Raw genomic sequence first — 22425 nt, 5'->3', positions numbered from 1 at the left:
ATAGAAGCAGTTAAACAGTCATTTTTCCCGCGCAACATACATGAAAAGAAAGCACCTTTACAAATGTTTACATGTAGCCATATTTAAAAATTAAGTTGCCTTCACTCTTTCCGTATCATTATGAATTATCGTGCAAATGATCGATGGAATATGAAACTAACTAACGGAATGGAACAAGAAGAACAGGGATGGTCAGACGTACGTAGCTCTCTCTGCCATTCACTTCACAGTGGTTTGCAGAGTATGACTCCAGAAGAGTGTAAAATGGCACAAAAAAACTCTTCTGCACACTGCAGCTGTCGTAAAAAGTTGCAAACTTATTTCACAACACGAAAAGATACAGAACGATTTTAGCAGCTGTTTCTTTCTTGGTGTCTATGTTGCTAGCTGGGAGTTGAAGCAAGGAGGTTCGGTACGATGCGTTAGTGGTTTGTCTGTGGACCCTCTGTTTACGCGGGGTGATATGTTTGTTGTTATGGTATAATCTAATTAATCTACGAAATGTCTGTCTCTTCTATTACATACGGTTCGCTGCCCAGCAAAAATTTAGTTTCTTCTTGGGCCGTGAGTCAGAGTACCACCTATGCGTCATCATATGCTCGCGCATAATAGTAATGGATAAAATTACACATTAAAAAATGCGGTGTTTCTTTCACTTCGAATATATATGTGAAGCAAGCAACTGGGTAAATGTCAATTTTTATTGAGACCGATTTTGTAGGTGATGTGCCCTCAGTGGGGGAGAGCAAGTTACTTTGTAACAGAAAGTCGAGACGGTGATACCGAACCATGATATATACTAATTTGATGTAGAGAATGACACAGCTAATGAGACCTCTTTGCTAAATGTAGTATTTTATTTCTTTGAGGAAATCCATCTACACAAAAAAAAAAAAAAAAAAAAATGAAGCTCATAATATCATTGTGTATGTTTCAGATGCTTAACAGAGATTGTATAAATAATTCAGGAATTTCATAGTTAAGTGTGTTGGATAAAAGAAGAACCTGTTATGTATACAAGTGTAAAATGACCTGATGTAACTATGTTTTGTATTAAAGAGAGGTAAAGGGCACAAGCCGAAAATCATTAATACAGAATCAGGGTTTTCGTGTACGACAGATATTGTGTCTGTCACATTTATAGCCATGTGATCACATTTATAGCCATGTGACAATGAACCACTCCCTCTAATATTCAGTTTTATAGAAGTGGCCACCATTGCCTCTTTATTATTTTACGCTCACTGTATTTATATGTGTGCAGTTGGCATAATATTCAGTGAGAATTACGTTGATCAGGTATTATTGTACAGCAGTTGTATGTTTTGTGGAAGGATGTGGTGAATAGGAACCAAATATGTATCTGTAAATGGTATGTCTAATTACTATGGTGTATCTGTGAGGTAACACTCATTTGTATCAAGTATACGATTAACATGATATCTGTGGCACATTAATAGTTGTGTATCCAGTCCCACAGTAAGATGGGAGTAATTTGTCTCGTATGCTGATATCTATGTAGCAAAATTTCTGACTTACCGTTGTATCTATTAGATCGATATTCTTCTGCAGTTAGCCTATTTATCCTGTAGAATGTTCAGATAAGAATGTGCAAATAAGTCAGTAAATGGGAAGAAACCTTAATATATGGAACCATAAAACATCACTCACCCTTATGGGTAAGTGCCAGACTACAAATCCAAAGGTTGGAGGAAGGGAAGGGCATATCACTACCTACAGGACTATGACTAGTAAAGCACTGTAGTGTTCAGATCAGTGTTTGGGTTACAGAAAGTTTTACTTATTAAGTGCTGTATGCCACACACTTCACAGTGATTTTCAAAGGGGAGTACATGTTTGTATGTGAGTTTGGTATGATTTGTTCATAGTCACCTACTGCTGCTGAATGTAACAAGTGGGTCATTCCATGCCAAGTGGTCTAGAGACACCCACATGACCCTCATGGATTTTGATGAAATTTTGTATGAACATTCACACATGTTCTCAATGAACACTGGTAAAATTTCAGTTTCAGAAATTCAATACTTTCGGAGATACAGTCACTTGTTTAAGACCCTAGCACAGCTTTCTATATTGCGTCCTTGAATTTTCAGCAACTTGGAGATATCTCTGTAAGTATTTGCATTAAAGAAACAAAACTTGGCCATCTTATACAACTTTTAGAGCTCTTTAAAGTTAAATATTAAGCAAAGGATTTCTGAGCAATTTTCATATAGATAATTTGAAGCAAAGTTGGGCGAAAAAATAGCTCTTTAAAAAAATGCGACCTTCAGTTTTTTATATCTCCAAAAGTAATTGTGGGATGTACATGAAACTGTGCACACCATAACTCACCAACACAAGGTCTTAGAATATAAAATTTCATTCACCTATTGCTTTCCATTATTTCACAAATCTAGGGTAAAGTTGACGATTTTTCAAACAGTGCTAAAAATGGGTATTTTTAGTCAAATTTTTCAAAAAAGTGTTTTCTCCAAACTCTTCTAAACTATGGTCATTAGAAAGAGCATATTCTAAACTATCTAGAAAAGTGGATTCGGTTTTGCAATGCAAGCAGATAAGGCCCTAAAAAGTAGCATCATCAAAGAGGCGCACTAGAAGTTTGAACACACTTTTCTGGCACTCAAATTATACCTGAAATCTTTTATTTTGCCCTATACATGTTTATTAATGTCCTGGATAAGTGAAATAAGAAGTCCTGATGAATATGACCTAGCTTAAGTCCGAATAGCAAAAGAATAAAAATAGAAACAATGTTATTTCTTAATTGTCACCTCCCCCCCCCCCCCCCCCCCCTCTCTCTCTCTCTCTCTCTCTCTCTCTCTCTCTCTCTCTCTCTCTCTCTCTCTCTCTCTCTCTCTCTCTCTCTCTCTCTCTCACACACACACACACACACACACACACACACACACGCATTATTATTATTAAGAATGAATGTAAATCGTAAAATTTATTTGCGTAATCATCTAATTATTAGTTGCCTGTTTAATGAACAACACTAGCTTACTGATGGAAAAGAAGTGTATAAATGAGTTGCTATGGTCCATGGTTGCTTAATCTCTGCTAGTTTCATTTCACCTGAGAAAACCAGCATTCCCATTGCCATAGAGGCCACACCCAATAGCTTAGCAACAACAGCCACGGTTGGGTTTCTTTACCACAGGATCCCAAGCCTGACAAGGGTTTCTTTACACAGGTTCCCAAGCCTGATAGTAAAATTATTTAAGTGCTCTGTGTAAAATTAGAAGGCACTCTTGGGTTCCTTAGATTGTTTCCTCTAACCTATTTCAATTTTTGATATGCTACATTAATTTTCTGATAAATATCAAGAGGAATGGTGTATTGCCGGCCAGACGAATTTACTGATGGAGCTGGAATAACTGCAATAATGTGGTGTTCCGGAACCCAGCACTTGTCACTTCTTGGTGGCCTATAAAATGAATTTGCTGGACCATGTGGGTGCATAAAGTTTATTAATGCATCCCTTTGCTCTGTGGAGGTCTCACAGATATTCCCAATCCACCACACGTTTTCATAGATGCATGCAACATATTGTCCTGGTTGGAGAGCAGACATTAATATGCCTCCTTCATTACTGTGACCCATTTTTGCTAGAAAAGATGAACAATCATTTGAAACTCTGCTGACCTGAATAGTTGTTTCATCAATAGGTAAAAAGTGATGATTTTCTCTAGTGCCTGCTACAGTTTGTCCAAGTTTAAACCTCTCTTCTTGTGACACAATATTTTTTTTTTTCAGTTTCATCTTTACTGACGAAAACAAATTTAATTCCATTAATGTTTTCAGAGCAGAAGTGAAACAGATCTAGGGGAGTAAGAATTTGTCCATTAAGTGGCCGTTGCAAGCTTGCTCGTGCTGCTAACCGCTTTGTTGTACCTCCAATCCTGTCACAAGATGATTTCCCGTGACTAGTAGCAAAAAAATTCCATTCGGCTGTCATTCCAAAATCACTCTTATGATAGTACAAATTTAGGAAATTCTTGAAATTTTTATATTGAGCACTGGAGCCATCACTGAAATAATGAATGTGGGATATCTGTGCAAGCCGTGATTTTGTATATTTGATGAGCTCCTTGATAAAAACGTGAACTGTAATAGTGTCATGCCGCAAACAATCACAGATAATGCAAAAAACAGCATCCTGAATGATAAAAGAATGATTTTCTGCAAAATCCATTAGGACAACAAGCTCTTCATCTTTCAGATGACATTTAAGGCCTTTAAGATGCAAGCTTTACTGCTTGGCAATGTAATGATGGCATGACAGACTCCATATTTTAGTTTTTACATCTTCAATAAATTCATCCACTACCATTTGCTTCGTGTCCAGTGTGGCCCGATCAGTATGTATCCATTGCTTAAACACAATAACTTCCTGTGGCTCATGATCTAGGAAATAGCTGGCAATTTCAGATGCTATAGCTTCGGGCCCAGGACACCTTTCACAGCGATGTAGCATGCACTGTTTAGAGTTCAAACTGCCTTGCTGAGAATCTCCTTATAATTTTCACGTATACCAGCTCCATTAAGCATAAGCTTAACATTTTGGTGAATTGCACAGACGCAAACTGCATGCATTCCAGCTGATCCTACTGTTACACACCATTTGGGTCTAAGTTCACAAAACTTTGAGAACCCTATTTCTGGACCATTTATATTCTTATAGATAACATACATTTCCCGTAAATTGCAAAGTAACGATCTTTTCTGCATGTATGTCTTCCTATCTAAAAGTCTGACTGAAATACTATCTTTTTTCCAGGGCACACCCAACTATACTCATCATTTTCAAAAACATTTTGCTCTCTACTAGCAACTTCTGCTGGTAATTTCCTGCTTTGCCTATTTTCGGGAAGTGCCAGAATGTCCTTCTCTGCCTTAAGCTTCCGAGCATTCTTCACCATTCTTTCGGACACGCCAAACTGAGCTGCTGTTTGTCTGACTGTCCAACTTACAGGTGCCAAGGTTAAAATTTGTATCTGTTCTTTATGAATTGCATTCTGCATCTTGGCTTTCAGTTCAGTCAGCAAATGTGCATAGTCGGCACAGTTTCCACATTCCTTAATTTCGCTAGCATCTTCAATTTGTCGGTTTACTCCCATTGCATTTACAATTCTGTTTTTAATCACATTTTGAGCCTTTTGAATTTTCTTCTTCACATATTGGGGCTTATCTCTGTAGCTTACTGTTCTCTTCAGGGGTGAAATACCGATAGACAATAAGCTACTATTTAATTCTTCTTTTGGTGTAAAGTCCTCATCAGAATGTGATGATGAGGCTGATTAAGCTTTGTCCAAGTGTTTAATTAAGGTAGTCCTGAAAGCCGGACAAATTTTCTGACCTGGCTTTACGTTATTAACAAGCTGCTTCTTCAACATATCAGAAACCTTATTAGCTGTTTCAGTGTCAAGAGTGCGAATTCCTGCCTTAACATTATGATTCACCTTCCCAAAGGGATTGAAGCATTTTTTTTGTAACCTCTCATATTGTGTCAATAGCAGGGCTTCATGGTGTACACAAACTTGAGAGGTATTGTCCAGCTTTGCTTCAGAACATCGGACCAGCAACTCTTTTTCCTCATCACTAAAATCCGCAAACCATTTTAAAGCAGCTTTATGGCAAAGAAAGTGACATGACGCTTTGTTCCACTATCTCTTTGCCCAATTGAGCAGGAAGGTATGCTGTTCCCTTCTGCATCCATCTCTAATCAGTAACTAAATAACGTATTTGGCCTCTAAGTGCAAATTATAATCTGCTTAAATTTCAGACAAATTGCTACTGAATGAAATTATACACAATGTATAATACCAATGAAAAAATCTAATAAGAGATATATGCTATAAAAGATACAATCAAAACAATTTTTTGTAAATTAGATTACAAACTTTGATGGTCTTACGAATCACTTAACAAGCCACACTCAGTCAAGAGAACCCACTCACTATGCTGCAAACACACCACTGAAATACTGATTGTTCAAACAAGGCTCACAATAATGAAACAATCTGATCTCTCTCTCTCTCTCTCTTTTTATACAAATGAGAAGAGTTTTATGCAGATGAACACTTATGATAAAAGCAGAAGGGATACTTCTCATAGTTTTCAAGTTTTTCTGACAGTCTCATTGCTTGTTTACCAGATCTTTTTATTTCAATTATTCAAGGCACTAATAAACATTTATTAGGCATAATAAAAGGTTTCAGGTATAATTTGAGTGCCAAAAAAATGTGTTCAAACTTCCAGTGCGCCTCTTTGATGATGCTACTTTTTAGGGCCTTATATGCTTGCATTGCAAAACCAAATCCACTTTTCTAGATAGTTTTGAATATGCTCTTTCTAATGACCATAGTTTAGAAGAGTTTGGAGAAAACACTTTTTTGAAAATTTTGACTAAAAATACCCATTTTTAGCACTGTTTGAAAAATCGTCTACTTCACCCTGGATTTGTGAAATAATGGAAAGCAGTAGGAGTATGAAAATTTATATTCTAAGACCTTGTGTTGGTGAGTTGTGGTGTGCAAAGTTTCATGTACATCCCACAATTACTTTTGGAGGTATAAAAAACTAATTTTCTTAAAACAGCTTTTTTTTCCCCCAAATTTGCTTCAAATTATCTATATGAAAATTGCTCAGAAATCCTTTTCTTAATTTTTACTTTAAAGAGCTCTAAAAGTTGTATAAGATGGCCAAGTTTTGTTTCTTTAATGCAAATACTTACAGAGATATCTCATCTCAAAGTTGCTGAAAATTCAAGGATGCACTATTGGAAGCTGTACTATGGTTTCAAACAAGTGACTATATCTCTGCAAGTATTGAATTTCTGAAACTGAAGCTGTACCAGTGTTCATTGAGAACATGTGTGAATGTTCATACAAAATTTCATCAAAATCCATGATGGTCTTGTGGGAACATTTCTCGATATTAGACCACTTGGCACGGAATGGCCCAAGTATGTTGTGCTCAGTGTCTCGTTAACATTAAATAGTAACAATTCTAGAAGACAGTATGCTACCCTTGTGTGTCACGAGCAGAGGCCATGGAATTCCCTTGGAGCTATGGCATTGGTAGTCATATTGTGACAGAGTGTGAGTACAATAGCTTTAAACTTTTGTAAGTGGAAATATTTTGATAACGTATTGATCATATACTATTAAATACAATGTGAGGTGGTATGAAGATACTGTTTATGCAATATAATTACATATCTATAGCCTCATTCAAGTAACTCACTGTGTGGATGTATTAAGACATATATCTTTACACCTAAAAAATTATTAAGTGTACTGCTTCACATGCAACTGATGTATAAAAAATTGTAACTATTTCATTTTGGGTAGAAGCTACATATCGGATCCTTCTTACTTATTTCCTAGTTCATGTGTGATGCGTGTATATAATGTGCATCAAAATACTCATCAGAGACTTGTCATTATCTAATATATGTTTTCTGAGTTTGACTTCAGGTTTAATTTTTATGACAAAAAGAGTATTAAATATGGCTAAGTGCCTTTGTGTGTGGCACAGATGTAAACATTAGGCTATGCTGCAGGTCGGAGTGTTACAACACACTGTGTTTGGCTTCACCAACTCGCAAACAAATTATCGCATTTCAACGTAACCTGGCCACAGGCTACATGCTGATCAGTATGCCACCGCGGTGTGGATTTTGGATAAAGGAGTGGGGCAACATCATGTTAGGAAAGAAATGGTAACCCATATACAAAGCAGCAGCTATAAAATCGGACTGAAGGAACACAGAAGTGAGACTTCAGTCACTGTTTTCTCTTATGCACGTGTGGGAGGCAAAATCCAGTTTAGAGTTACATTCAGGTATATGGTTTTAAAGTTAGGGAAGTTTTAAATATTATAGCAAGTATTATTAGGTACAGCATTCATACCTCTTCTTTCTCAGTGATGACCCCTTTGTTAATCAGTAAGTAAACTAATTTCAGCTTTTGCTTTACCATCATAAAAAAGGAGGGTAACTGCATGTTGTGTAATTATTATCAGTATGTTCTTCAGCCTTCGGTAACAGTAATGTAGTGGCCCCTGTCCTTGCATTTTTCATACTTTTTAAAAATTACTAGCCCATTCCTCGTGGCTTCGCTCTTGAACGCACTCTCTCTCTCCCCCTCCCTCTCTCCCCCTCCCCTCTCTCCCTCCCCCTCCCCCTCCCTCCCCGCACTGTAACACAACAAGCCTATCATGCAGGCCAGCCTGTATATGTAGGGGACTGGAAAACTGTTTTGTGGCCTGTACGTGTAAGCTGCCGTGAAAAGCGGGTCAATAAGGCAGGCTGATACTACAACATTACAATACACCTGAAGTGCAGGGCAGCCTATATAGCTGGGCATCTTCCTTGGGTGCTAGGCAACAGCATACAAGGATTTTATAAAATGCATAACACTGTGCTGTCTGTGATGTCGTTGTTGTGGTCTTCAGTCGTGAGACTGGTTTGATGTGCACTCCATGCTGCTCTATCCTGTGCAAGCTGCTTAATCTCCCAGTACCTACTGCAACCTACATCCTCCCGAATCTGCTTAGTGTATTCATCTCTTGGTCTCCCTCTACGATTTTTACCCTCCACGCTGCCCTCCAATACTAAATTGGTGATCCCTTGATGCCTCAGAACATGTCCTACCAACCAATCCCTTCTTCTAATCAAGTTGTGCCACAAATTACTCTTCTCCCCAATTCTATTCAGTATCTCCTCATTAGTTATGTGATCTACCCATCTAATCTTCAGCATTCTTCTGTAGCACCACATTTCGAAAGCTTCTATTCTATTCTTGTCCAAGCTATTTATCGCCCACATTTCACTTCCATACATGGCTACACTCCATACAAATACTTTCAGAAACGACTTCCTGACTCTTAAATCTATACTGTATGTGAACAAATTTCTCTTCTTCAGAAACTCTTTCCTTGCCATTGTCAGTCTACATTTTATATCCTCTCTACTTCGACCATCATCAGTTATTTTGCTCCCCAAATAGCAAAACTCCGTTACTACTTTAAGTGTCTCATTTCCTAATCTAATTCCCTCAGCATCACCCGACTTAATTCGACTACATACCATTATCCTCGTTTTGCTTTTGTTAATGTTCATCTTATATCCCCCTTTCATGACACTGTCCATTCCGTTCAACTGCTCTTCCAAGTCGTTTGCTGTCACTGACAGAATTACAATGTCATCGGCGAACCTCAAAGTTTTTATTCCTTCTCCATGGATTTTAATTCCTACTCCAAATTTTTCTTTTGTTTCCTTTACTGCTTGCTCAATATACAGACTGAATAACATCGGGGAGAGGCTACAACCCTGTCTCACTCCCTTTCCCACCACTGCTTCCCTTTCATGCCCCTAAAATCTTACAACTGCCATCTGGTTTCTGTACAGATTGTAAACAGCCTTTTGCTTTGTATATTTTACCCCTGCCACCTTCAGAATTTGAAAGAGAGTATTCCAGTCAACATCGTCAAAAGCTTTCTCTAAGTCTACAAATGCTAGAAAGGTAGGTTTACCTTTCCTTAACCTATCTTCTAAGATAAGTCGTAGGATCAGTATTGCCTCATGTGTTCCAATATTTCTACAGAATCCAAACTGATCTTCACTGAGGTCAGCTTCTTCCAGTTTTTCCATTTGTCTGTAAAGAATTTGCGTTAGTACTTTGCAGCCGTGACTTATTAAACTAATTGTTCAGTAATTTTCACATCTGTCAACACCTGCTTTCTTTGGGATTGGAATTATTATATTCTGCTTAATGTCTGAGGGTATCTCACCTGTCTCATACATCTTGCTCACTAGATGGTAGAGTTTTGTCAGGACTGGCTCTCCCAAGGCTGTCAGTAGCTCTAATGGAATGTTGGCTACTCCTGGGGCCTTGTTTCGACTTAGGTCTTTCAGTGCTCTGTCAAGCTCTTCACTCAGTATCGTATCTCCCATTTCATCTTCATCTTCATCCTCTTCCATTTCCATAATATTGTCTTCAAGTACATTGCCCTTGTATAGACCCTCTATATACTCCTTCCACCTTTCTGCTTTCCATTCTTTGCTTAGAACTGGGTCTCCATCTGAGTTCTTGATATTCATACAAGTGGTTCTCTTTTCTCCAAAGGTACCTCTAATTTTCCTGTAGGCAGTATCTGTCTTACCCCTAGTCAGATAACCCTCTACATCCTTACATTTGTCCTCTAGCCATCCCTGCTTAGCCATTTTGCACTTCCTGGCGATCTCATTTTTGAGACGTTTGTATTCCTTTTTGCCTGCTTCATTTACTGCGTTTTTATATTTTCTCATTTCATCAATTAAATTCAGTATTTCTTCTGTTACCCAAGGGTTTCTACTAGCCCTCGTCTTGTTACCTACTTGATCCTCAGGTACCTTCACTACTTCATCCCTCAAAGCTACCCATTCTTCTTCTACTGTATTTCTTTCCCCCATTCCTGTCAATTTTTCATTTATGCTCTCCCTGAAACTCTGTACAACCTCTGGTTCAGTCAGTTTATGTCTGTGATAATGTTGTTTGTTCTATTACCAGTTTCGGTCTTAAACCATCATCAATGACATATGTTGCCACTGAAAACTATAATTGTTAATAATAACATGTCATTTTGTCAGTGGGCCATCATAGTTTAATCTTGCTAAAATTTTTCATTTTTATTGGCAATTATGGATTACAGTGGTAATGTACGTCAAAGCATGTATGACATGATACATCAGCGATCATTTTTCTGCTGTTGGTGATGGTTTAAGACCAAAACTGGTAGCAGAATAAATATAATCACAGACAGCACAGTGTTATATATTTTGTAAAAAAACATGTAGCAGGGGCTGAAAAAAATACTTCTTTTGCCGTTATCTCCACTCCAATTATAGCTAGGAGCTTCTAAACCCCACAGTGTTGATACTCATGAAGTTCCTTGTTTGCGTGCCAAATTTGATTGAAACCAAGTCAGGGACTTGGGAGGAGATCCCTGAGGGTCGACAGAATCGTCCGATCCCACGCGTCTGCTTTGACCCGTGACGTAAGGGTGTTGTCGTGTGTGACGTCATGACGGCGAAGAGTTTGGTTTGTGGGTGTAGTGTGTTTGTAGATGTCGTCGTGTTATGGTTTGTTTTGCTTTCTGGTGGTATGTTCAGGCTTTTCGTTTGTTTGGTGTAATGGGCTCAGTTTCCTTTTGCTCATTATCCAGAATTGTTAGTGTCGGCTGTGTTGTAGTGGAATTCGTTTCAGTGAGTTAACGATTTTGTGTGAAGGTTAATTTAGTGTTGTTCACTGTACGTCATGTGGTAATTTTAGTAAAATTAATCGGTTGTTGTATCTGTTCAGGAATGGATATGACAGTAAAAATTAAGTGCGCAGGTCAAGGGAAGTGTTCGATGCCAGTGTGTGGCTGTGTATGTTGGTATTGGTATTGGGAGATGTTTTTGAGCTATATAGGCCAAGGGAAGTGTTTGATCCTAATTTATGGGATCGGGAGTTGCTGTTGAGCTATATAGGTCAAGGGAAGTGTCCGATTCCAGATGATATTGTTTTAGAGGTATTTGGGGAGTTTTGTGATGTCGGTTTTTTCGTTGTTTTGTGTGGTTTTGTATGGGGGTCGGTGTCTGAATTTGTTTATATTTAGTTTGCCCCCACCCAAAAACACCCATTTCCCGCACTTGTCCCGTTAGTGTCATTAGGCTTTTTGTGGAAAGTGTGTGTGTTTGTTTTTCGATGTATTTTCGTCCTCATAATGTGTACGTAATGACTTTATGTGCGCCACATTGGAATCGTGGTTTATGGTCGTTTCCGCCATATTTGTGACGTCACGGGTCAAAGCAGACGGGCGGGATCGGACGCTTCCGTATTTCCATCCCTGACAATACATAAAAATACATGCTGCTTTATGCAACTTCCACATGGGGAAATAAAAATTACATGTAGCCATGTTGCCCAGTGTACAAAGAATCAGTGTAACACATCATCAAATGATTACTGACACTACCACACATGGCACCGTAGATGAATCTTCTGTTCATGTGTTTATTGCAAAATAATTAACCCTGGCTTTGTTTATAATTTCTAGAATGGATCAGCTTTCCAACAATGCACGTGTTGTAAAGAATGTTGAGCCGAGAGAACAACAAAAGATTTGTAAAATCTTATTTTTAAAAAAGATAGGTAGAGAACAGTAGTAATGCTATCCTCAGCTTGTCTTCTTACACCATTTTGTTTTAACAGTTTTACTGTATCTGCATTGTACTCTGCAGTAATGTTAGCATGTTGCTTAACTTGATCATTTTTGTCTTGTCAGTTTATCAAACATTCTAAGAGTTTTATGTGAAATTATTTTACTCTTTCTAATTCAGATATATAAATTTATCTAGTGTTTGACAATGCGTTTCTGAATGTAGTTCCATATTTACAGAAAAAATGGAAACATCTAATCTACATTATTACTGTGGGCTCCAGATACCACTTTCTTTACTGGAAATAATGATTAAAATCCTCATGTTACCTTTATAATTAAATGTCCGACACGTGTATTTAGTACCGAATTTGTTGTCTGTATGATATACCAATTATTGCTAATTTGATAGAACTACATACAGAGAAACCATTAAGTATATCCTCAGTGTTACAGTTCCTTCTGGCAACTTCGCCGCGTCCCCCCTTCTCTCTCTCTCTCTCTCTCTCTCTCTCTCTCTCTCTCTCTCACACACACACACACACACACACACACACACACACACACACACACACACGCACACACACAAAAAGTACCACGGTGATGTGATATTATTAATGTATTTTATACAGACTCACGGAGAACAGGTGTGAGAGGCAGGAACCTAATATACTTATATAGTAGTGCCCTCAGAAATGACCTAACCAATGAACTTGACCCTAGTTGGTGAAAATCAAGAATTCGCTCACAAATTTAGACATGTTAAGACAAATATGCTCCTGAATGTTCTGACAAAGTGAAAGAGCACCATCATCAGTGTTGACTGCACAATAAAGCCAGGTAATCGATGAGCAAGACCGTGCAATAGATTTAGATGAAATCCAACAAACTGAACTTTGATGAATATAGTAAACAGTAGAATAGATAGAAATGGAATGTGTGCATGGCTGGTCCAGTTGTACCTATTGTGATGTAAGCAGTGAGCTGAGCTGAAGAGGAAAAAAAAGAAGGAAAAAAAAAAAGGCTGGGAGGGGGGGGGGGGGTCAGTCTTGGTATAGGAACTATAAACTCAAGCTTCTGCAGGTGAATTAAACTAATTCCCTTGATACCAGGCAGCTCTCAAATTTTTTTGCAATTTGTTTCAACAACCACATAATACTATAACTATGACAGGTAAATTTTTTTGAAACTTATTTAAAAAAAACACTTTGGAAAGTAATAATGAGAATCTCATCTGAGGCGGTAGGTGATAATGGAGTGAGTATAGTTGTGATTAAAAAACTTGCTGAAAACATTATTCCAGTCATTACAGATATCTTCAGCTTCTTCCTCATTAGCGATATACATTGAAGAGCCAAAGAAACTGGTGCACCTGCCCAGTACCGTGTAGGGCCCCCACGAGCACACAGAAGTGCTGCAACATGACGTGGCATCAACTCGACTAATGTCTGAAGTAGTGCTGGAGTGAATTTGCGCCACGAATCCTGCAGGGCTGCCCATAAATCCGTAAGAGTACGAGGGGGTGGAGATCTCTTCTGAATACTGTGTTGCGAGGCATCCTAGATATGCTCGATAATGTTCGTGTCTGGGGAGCTTGGTGGCCAGAGGAAGTGTTCAAACTCAGAAGAGTGTTCCTGGAGCCACTCAGTAGCAAATCTGGACGCGTGGGTTGTCACATTGTCCTGCTGGAATTGCCCAAGTCCATTGGAATGCACAATGGATATGAACGGATGCAGGTAATCAGACAGGATGCTTATGTATGTGCCACCTGTCAGAGTTGTATGTAGAAGTATCATCTCAAAATATTTACAAGTTTAGATTAATTTAAAATAAGCTAATTCGTATACACATATATTTACAGACTTCTAGTTAGAGACAATCATTAGATTTATTCCTGGTATAAATCTATTTTTGCAAATAACTTATTAAATAATGTAATGCCACACTGCTCACTCATATATCACTATCAGTCACTGTACACAATCTACACACATTGTTTCATAACACTTCACACACACACACACACACACACACACACACACACACACACACACAGGTGATCTCTGGGCCATTTTCTGTACCGCAACTTCACATTTGCTATCCTGAAAAAATGAGTCGGCATCCCTCCACGAGGAGTGACATGTTGAGCTCAGAAAGAAGAATAGGTGTGTTAGTAATGTTCAATGCATAGCTTGGGGGTAAGTGTTTCTAGAAAGGAAAAACAAGGGGGGAAAAAAACATAAAGTGAAGGTGTTATCTGGAATGTTCGAGGTTTTATAATCGCTATTATTATTTATTTGTATAACAATTTTTTTTATCAAACCCCCACTCTGTTTTACGTAAGTAGGCTAATCCTCCAATGTATATAATGTATTGCCTAATAAGTACTTTTTAGCTGCCTTTTTAAATAAGTGTATTTTTGCAATTTCTTTAATCTCTTTTGGTAATTTATTGTACAGTTTTATTCCTTGTTAGAAAATGCTGTTTTGAGTTTTATGTCTATTTTTTCGTGGTAAATGTAAGTTGAGTATATCTCTTGTTGCATGGTCATGGACAGAGCTGTTTGTGCAGTAATTACCAACGTTATTTTTGATGTGTACAACTGACTGGTAAAAGTATTCACATGGAGCAGTTAAAATCCCCAGTGTTTTAAACAGATCTTTACAATGAGTTCGACTAGTATTTTTGGTTATTATTCTTATGGCTCTTTTCTGGAGTTTGCATAATTGTGTTCATATTTTGTACCTTTGTTCTCCAAAAAAAGTATGCCATAGCTAACAATTGAGTGTACATATGAATAATATGTAACTAAAAGACCCTGCATGTTACATACTGACGATAGGATTCTAAGGGCATAACATGCTGATGACATTCTGTTTGCAAGTACCTTTGTGTGCTCACACCACTTCAACTGAGAATCAATATTCATTCCTAGAAATTTTCCATTTGTTACACAGTCTAGAGAGGTGTCATCCACATTTAATTTAACATTGTCATTTTTCCTCTTCAAACTGAAATTCATGGCATTAGTTTTCTTTATGTTCAATGTCACTTTATTGCTTTCTCGGCAAGGAGTTCTCTTGTTTTCTCAGTGACTATAATATTGCTGCCATCAGCGAAGAGAATTTTTTCACCATGAGTAATACTACTGGGAAAGTCATTGATGTAAATTTGTCCTAATATGCTACCTTGCGGAACCCCTATATTAATGTATTTTGGTTCTGATAAGTGTTTCACTAAATGTTTGGATCTATTTGAAGTATGTGTTATCTCTACTCTTTGTACCCTATCTGTTTGGTATGATCGAAACCAGTCATTAGCTACCCCTCTTATTCCTAATGCTCCTAATTTATTTACTAGACTGTTGTGGTCGACTGTATCAAATGCCTTAGAAAGATCCAAAAATATGCCTGTGACACACTCATCTGTATCAAGAGCATCAAGTAAAACTTTCGTGAATTGTACTATGGCTGACTCCGTATTTTTGCCACTTCGGAAACCAAACTGTGATTCGCTTAAAAGATTGTATTTATTCAGGTAATTCATTAATCTGTCTTTCATAATTGCTTCTATTATTTTTGAGAATGGTGACAGCAGGGAAATGGGCCGGTAATTTTCTATGTCTTCTGCATTACCCTTCTTAAGCAAAGGTACAACTCTTGCCTGTTTTAACTGCTCTGGAAATGTCCCTGATGTGAAGGATTCATTTATTATATTTGTTAAGCGGCCTTGTATAATCTCTATGCGTTGTTTCAGTACACACATTGGTACTTCATCTAAGCCTACTGACTTCTTAGTTTCTGGACAATTTTTCTTGTTGGAAGTAACATCATTGTATTGAGTGCAACATTATTTACAGGTGTTATATTTGTTTTGGGGAATTTTTGCTGTAACTTCTCTGCAATACTTGAAAAATGCTCGTTTACATAGTTTGCAAAGTGCTGTGGATCATTTATTACTTTATCCTCCTCCCTTAGCAGTATGTTATTCTGTGTTTGTTTGCGTCTCTCTGTTTCCTTTTTTATAACATCCCAGACTGCTTTGCGTTTATTCTCTGCATTATATATTATTTTGTCATTAAATGACTTTTTTCTGCAATCAGCAACTTCCTATAGATATTTTTGTATCTATAATAGAAATTCAATAATTCTGGATCATTGCGAATCTTTTTCACGGAACTGAGGTGTTTAAGTGTTTGGGAGGACTTCTTAATACCTACTTTTATCCATCTGTTTTTGTGAGATATTGATACAGACATGCAACCTTTTGGAAATGCCTTTTCAAAGTTCAATTTAGACAATGTGGAGAGTTTAGAGAAGTTCATATTCACATTGGTTTCCTTATACACTTCATCCCAGCTTTGTTTTTCTAGTTCCTTTGAAAAATCATTTATTTTGATTTGTGATAGATGTCGTTTGTAGGCTTGTAGTTTAGGGAATGATTCGATGCCTGATCTTACTGTTGTTATTTGACAGAGATGGTCTGATAGTCCGAGATCTTTTACAGCTACATCACATTTTTCCCTGTCCATATTTGTGGCCACATGGTCAATTACTGATGCAGTCGTTGCAGTAACCCTTGTTGTACTATTGACCACCAGGGACATGACAAAACTATAAAGGATGTTTATGAAGGTGCTGCTGGATTCATTTATGATGTTAGTGTTGATGTTAATGTACCCACACAGAATTATGGTGACCTTTGTACTTGATACTTTATCTAGAACTTCTGTTAACTTACTGAAAAATTGTCCACACCACCACTGGGAGATCTATACACACACAAAATGATTAATTTCTTGGTGATATCAAGCCCTGTTAATTCAATAGCTGATATTTCAAAGTGTTTGTTTTCACTTGCGGCACTGAGGTCATGTCTTGATTTGAACTGTGTTCTTTTTCTGATATAAATGCATAATCGTCCACCCCTTGAAGTAGTTCTGCAGTAAGAGTTTGCCTTTTCATACAATGATAATACTATACGTTGGATTTCTGTGTCTCTACACCTGTGCTCAGTAATACAAACTACTGTGCAGTTCAAAGATTGGAGCTCAACTTCTAATAGCTGTATTTTATCTTTTATTGATTGCATGTTTTGATGGAGGATTGTTAAGTCTGTGAAATTCCCCATGTTATTCTTTCCAATGGTTTGTTTTTCTTTGTGACATCTGGTATGTGTGGTATTTGGAGTGTTAAAATCTGTTTTGTGAGAGAGTGTTTCGGTATTTTTTAAACTACTAGACATACTCTGTAGGCAAGGGAACCTGTTGTCTGGATTTGTCCTAAAATACCTACTTTTCCTGCCTATGACAACAGGTATTTGACCATGTGTGGCCCGAGATCCACCCCCTATACTTTCATGAATCAGCTGTACCAATCTTCCCTTCCCAGTCCTGTTTAGGTGTAGGCCATGCCTAGTGAAACCCCATCTGTTGATAGTCCCGACGGGCACCAGGGAAACGTGAGCAAAGTTGGCTGTCCTCAGAGCCATCCCTAACCCCACATTGATTCACCTCACAGCTCCATCGAGGTGCAGTCGATCATGACGCCAGAACAGCTGAACAAAGTGTACGTTGGTGCCATGAGTCAGGGAAGCTATCTTGTCCAGGTCACCACATATGTCATATGCCCCATCCCTGTCCAGACTGTTTCCCGCCCCACCCACTATCACTACATGGTCCTCTTTTGTAAAGTCCTTACATAAAGACCCTAGGTCCTCTATCACATGACTTAGCCCTCCATTGGGCTTGAAGATACTGGTGGCCTGGTATGCTGCCCCTAAACTTTCCTGTAACTGAGGGCCTACACCTCGCCCATGACCACTACCTAGCAGAAGCACTGTCCTCTCCCTAACACTTTGTACGTTCTTAGGCTTCTTGCCCTTAGCTGAATTGTGCTGCACACTTTCTGCTCCTCGTTCTACCTGAGGCTCTTCTCCACTTAACTCTGGCAGTAGTAGATACCTGTTTTTGGTGTTGTTGATAAAACTGTCAGATTGCGTCCTCTTTCTTCCTATCCTCCTATCAACTGCCAGTTCCCAACCACCCTCCTCCCCTCTATCTCTCTTGATCCTTATGAGTTCCTTCCTTGCTTCCTCCAACTGTGCCTGGAGGGCACAGATTTTTCTTTCCTGTCCCCCTATCAAAATGTTCCTACTGCATACTCTGCAGTTCCAGGAGACAGCCTCTTCTGTTCTCCCAATATTCTCCCCACTGCATCCCCCTCAGTGAAATTATTTCCTACAATATTGGCAACAAATCCCTCTACTCACTACCCTATAACAGCTCCCACATTTCTCACTCATGTCAATTTCGAAAGAATGATTAAGTTTAAAGAATGTTTTACATTTGTCAAGGACGCGAGATTGGCAGTGTGTAAACAAAAAGCGACACAAAGGTCATATGTGTGGTGGTTGTTGTTTTTGTACTGATTTAGAGATACAATGACAGAAGAATGAATTGCCGCACGGGATTAGCCGAGCGGTCTGAGGCGCTGCAGTCGTGGACTGTGCGGCTGGTCCCGGCGGAGGTTCGAGTCCTTCCTTGGGCATGGTTGTGTGTGTTTGTTCTTAGGATAATTTAGGTTAAGTAGTGTGTAAGCTTAGGGACTGATGACCTTAGCAGTTAAGATTTCACACACATTTGAACATTTGAGCAGAAGAATGAATTTGTAATTACTTTGCTTTTAGAGAATTTACGTTATCAAACGTGTTTGTTCATGTTTTTAAACGTTTATATCTTGGAAAATTTTGGCCTAGATCACGTCTATCTAACTAGTAAACAATACGAAATGTGCTAGTTAAATATGATTTGGAAACATTTAATTACACTTCTATTGCAACAATAGACACTGATGAAGCTAGTAGTTGTCTTTTTTAAATGAATTTTGCACTATCAAGAAAACTTGAATAGAATTTTTTGTGTTTATGTCACGCAAAATTTCGCGTTATGTTGCAATTATCGGGACTTAAGCTAAAGAACAAGTTTTTTCAAGAAAGAGCTCTGCTGGGACGCTAATATTCAGTTGTGTGACAAGAACGGACACTACAGCAAGTACACAAAACAAAGAAAATTTAAATTTGACACTATTTCCTCTTAAAAAAGTTCTTTTAGCGGACGAGGAAAATACCTGCGATCTCACTTGGCGGTCATATTTCCACTCATCAACAGTCCAATGTCAGTGTTGATGGGTCCAGGCGAGGCGTAAGGCTTTGTGCCACACAGTCATCAAGGATACACGAGTGGGCCTTCAGCTCCGAAAGCCCATATCAATTATGTTTTGTTGAATGGTTCACGTGCTGATGCTTGATGATGGCCCAGCATTGAAATCTGCAGCAGTTTGGGAAGGGTTGCACTTCTGTCATGTTGAACGATTCTCTTCAGTCGTTGTTGGTCCCATTGTTGCAGGATCTTTTTCCAGTTATAACACTGTCGGAGATTTGATGTTTTATCAGATTACTGATATTCACGGTACACTTGTGAAATGGTTGTACAGAAAAATCCCTACTTCATCGGTACCTCATAGATGCTATGTACCATTGCTCATGTGCTGACTACAACACCACGTTCAAATTCATTTAAATCTTGATAACGTGCCTTTGTAGCAGCAGTAACCAATCTAACAACTGCGACAAACACTTGTTGTCTCGTATAGGCATTGCTGACTGCAGCGCTGTATTCTACCTGTTTACATCTCTCTGTATTTGAATACACGTGCCGTTGCCAGTTTCTTTGGTGCTTCAGTGTATATCTTAGTGATTGAAAACAAACCTTAACATTATATATACAAAAAGAACCCAAATCATAGTATGATTACATGCCAATCAGCATGTCATCTTTATCAGTAGCTTAAGAGTACAGTGTTCATGATCTGGTGATGAATAATGTTTGTACTTATAACACCTGTGGTAAATACAACAGGTTTCCAAAAACACCACATTACAACAAATGCATTAATAAAGTAACTGATAATCTGAGTTTCAATATAAATGTGATGAGACCATTTTTAAAACTATACTATTTTAGCAAGGCATTTTATACAGGGATTTTGATATGCCATTTACTAAAATCAAGCAATTAAATTCCTGCAACAGGGCACGCATATTGTTCATGGTAAAACTCCTTTCCAGGTTTCAGCCTTGGGTTTGTTGCTTTTAGTCTTATAAAAGATACTTTCCTGCTGACTTCTAACTATTTATATAGTACTAATGCATTTTCTGCCTTATCAAACATGAATGATGCCCTCTGTTGAGTATGAAGAAGACCAAAAAAAAATGTACATCAAATTGAGCTGTAAGAACTCACACCTGAAGCTGGGGTGAACTTTTTTGTAATGTATGAGGGTGTGCTGAAAAGTAAAGCCTCTGAATTTTATATTCTGTTGTCAATGTCGCTTGAGGAATTACGTGTCACATATATTAATCAGTCGACTTTCCTGCTTCGCTAATGTAAGTTGCAACCCTCTGCTTCTAGAAGGTTTGGAATTGTAGCAAGTAACAGGATGGTGTTTAACATAGCTATGTGGTGCATGAGAGGCCCTCAGAAAACATGAAAGAATGAATTGAAGAGATGGTCCATGCATGGAGCACTGTCTCCTTCAGCATGACAGTGCCACACTACATGGAAGCATTGTGACATCTGAAACAATTCGCTGCCTTGGGTTCACTATCATTGATCATCCTCCATACTGTGAAGGTACGAACCCCCGTTACTAGATGAATATTTCTAGTATACAAGGATTGCTTTGTGGAGAGTGAGCGCGCTACATGGTGCATGAAATTAAAAAATCGCTTAGTGATTGCGGGTCATCAGGGAGTGGTAGTGAGCCACAAAGTCCTCAGAGAGAGGAGGAAATCGGTATCCCTGTAATGTCTAAAGAATTAATTGCTCTTCTCCAAAATACGAGTAGCTAAATAGTTTCATTTAAAACTGATATGGGTAATAAATTAAGTGCTTTAGACACTAATTTTATAACTAAATTAAATTCTGAATTAAGTTCTCTGAAGACTGATGTGGGAAATGAAATGGCTGTATTAAAAACTAATGTGGGCCAAATAAATAGTCAGTTGGGGTCAATGAAACAAGAAATTGTGACCGAATTAAATAATAAATTAGAAAAAATAGAAGAGAGCTGGCTGGCATTCCAAGGTTGAAGCGGTTGAGGCTGAGCTGAGGGGTGAAATTGTTTTGGGAAGGCAGATGTGTGATGATAGAGAAGAGGTGACAAGGCAGTCTTTGGCAGAAGTGAGTGCGAAAATAGTGGCTAGCAATGATGAGTCAAAAGCTGTGCTGATAAATAAATTAGACAGCACAGCTGATGATCTCAGAAAGATAATGGCAACTGTCACCTCAAAAGTAAATGAAAATATTACCCAGATGGAATTGTATAATGTTTTGGGTCATGCTGGGTTTCCAGTAACGCAGGCCTAGTGGAAAGACATTTTCAGGCAAAAACGGATATCGTGCAGTGGATTTTTTGGCCAGTTGCAAGGACTGTTTTCTGCCTGGGATGTCAAATGAGCCAAAAGTAAAATTTGTAAAGAGAATGCTGGGAGGTTCAGCTCAGACATGACCTAACAAATTTAAGGATCAGTTCATTTCATTTGAAATGTTTGAATGAATGCTTCTAGACAAATACTGGAGTAAAAATAAGCAGTGTAGGTTGCAAAAAGAGTTTCTGAATTGACCTGTGTACAGGGTAGGTAGACAAACTATGAGGGAATTTTGCCAGGAAGAGTTGAATAAATTAGTAAATCTGGATCAGCCTTTAGGTGCTTTAACAGAAATATCTACTTTAAGGAGGAGACTACCTGAGGAGTTACAATGGGAACTCATACATTGCCCCACTGATTCTGTGGAGAAGTTTTTAGACTTTGTTGAGAGGATGGAGCAGGCTATGTGCTATTGGCCTGGCTCAAAGGGAAACAATCCAGGGAATAGCCATAGGGATCTGGGGGAGAGAAGAAATATGAATTGGGGTAACAATCATCAAAATGGTCACAGAAATAGGAATTGGGGAAATAATCATCAGAGCCATCATGGGGACAGAAATATAAATTAACATTGGAGAGGAAATGGGGGAAGATATAATGAAGAGAGCCACAGTCAAAGGGATTTTAGGGGCAGTGATGTGAGAAATGAACCAAGGCCAATGCTGGGAAATGGACCTGGAAGAGGGGGACAGAACAACAGCACACAGCAGGGACAGCATCCTT

The 22425-nt window shown here is 38.4% G+C and overlaps 1 protein-coding gene across 3 annotated transcripts in view; it reads left to right on the top strand.

Moving 5' to 3' along the window:
• The first annotated feature begins 419 nt into the window (after positions 1-419).
• LOC126469657 (biotin--protein ligase) overlaps positions 420-22425 on the top strand; it is a 359191-nt gene continuing 337185 nt past the window's right edge. For 2 of the 3 annotated variants that reach the window (XM_050096793.1, XM_050096791.1), the window contains exon 1: positions 420-686. The gene's annotated coding sequence lies outside the window, so the exon portion shown is untranslated. Of the gene's footprint in view, positions 687-13762; positions 13950-22425 lie in introns of those variants that run through there. The other variant, XM_050096792.1, reaches the window with a different exon arrangement.

Source organism: Schistocerca serialis, chromosome 3, assembly GCF_023864345.2.
Source record: "Schistocerca serialis cubense isolate TAMUIC-IGC-003099 chromosome 3, iqSchSeri2.2, whole genome shotgun sequence".
In the NCBI taxonomy this organism is placed as follows: domain Eukaryota; kingdom Metazoa; phylum Arthropoda; class Insecta; order Orthoptera; family Acrididae; genus Schistocerca; species Schistocerca serialis.
This window is presented reverse-complemented; position numbering and strand designations above follow the sequence as displayed.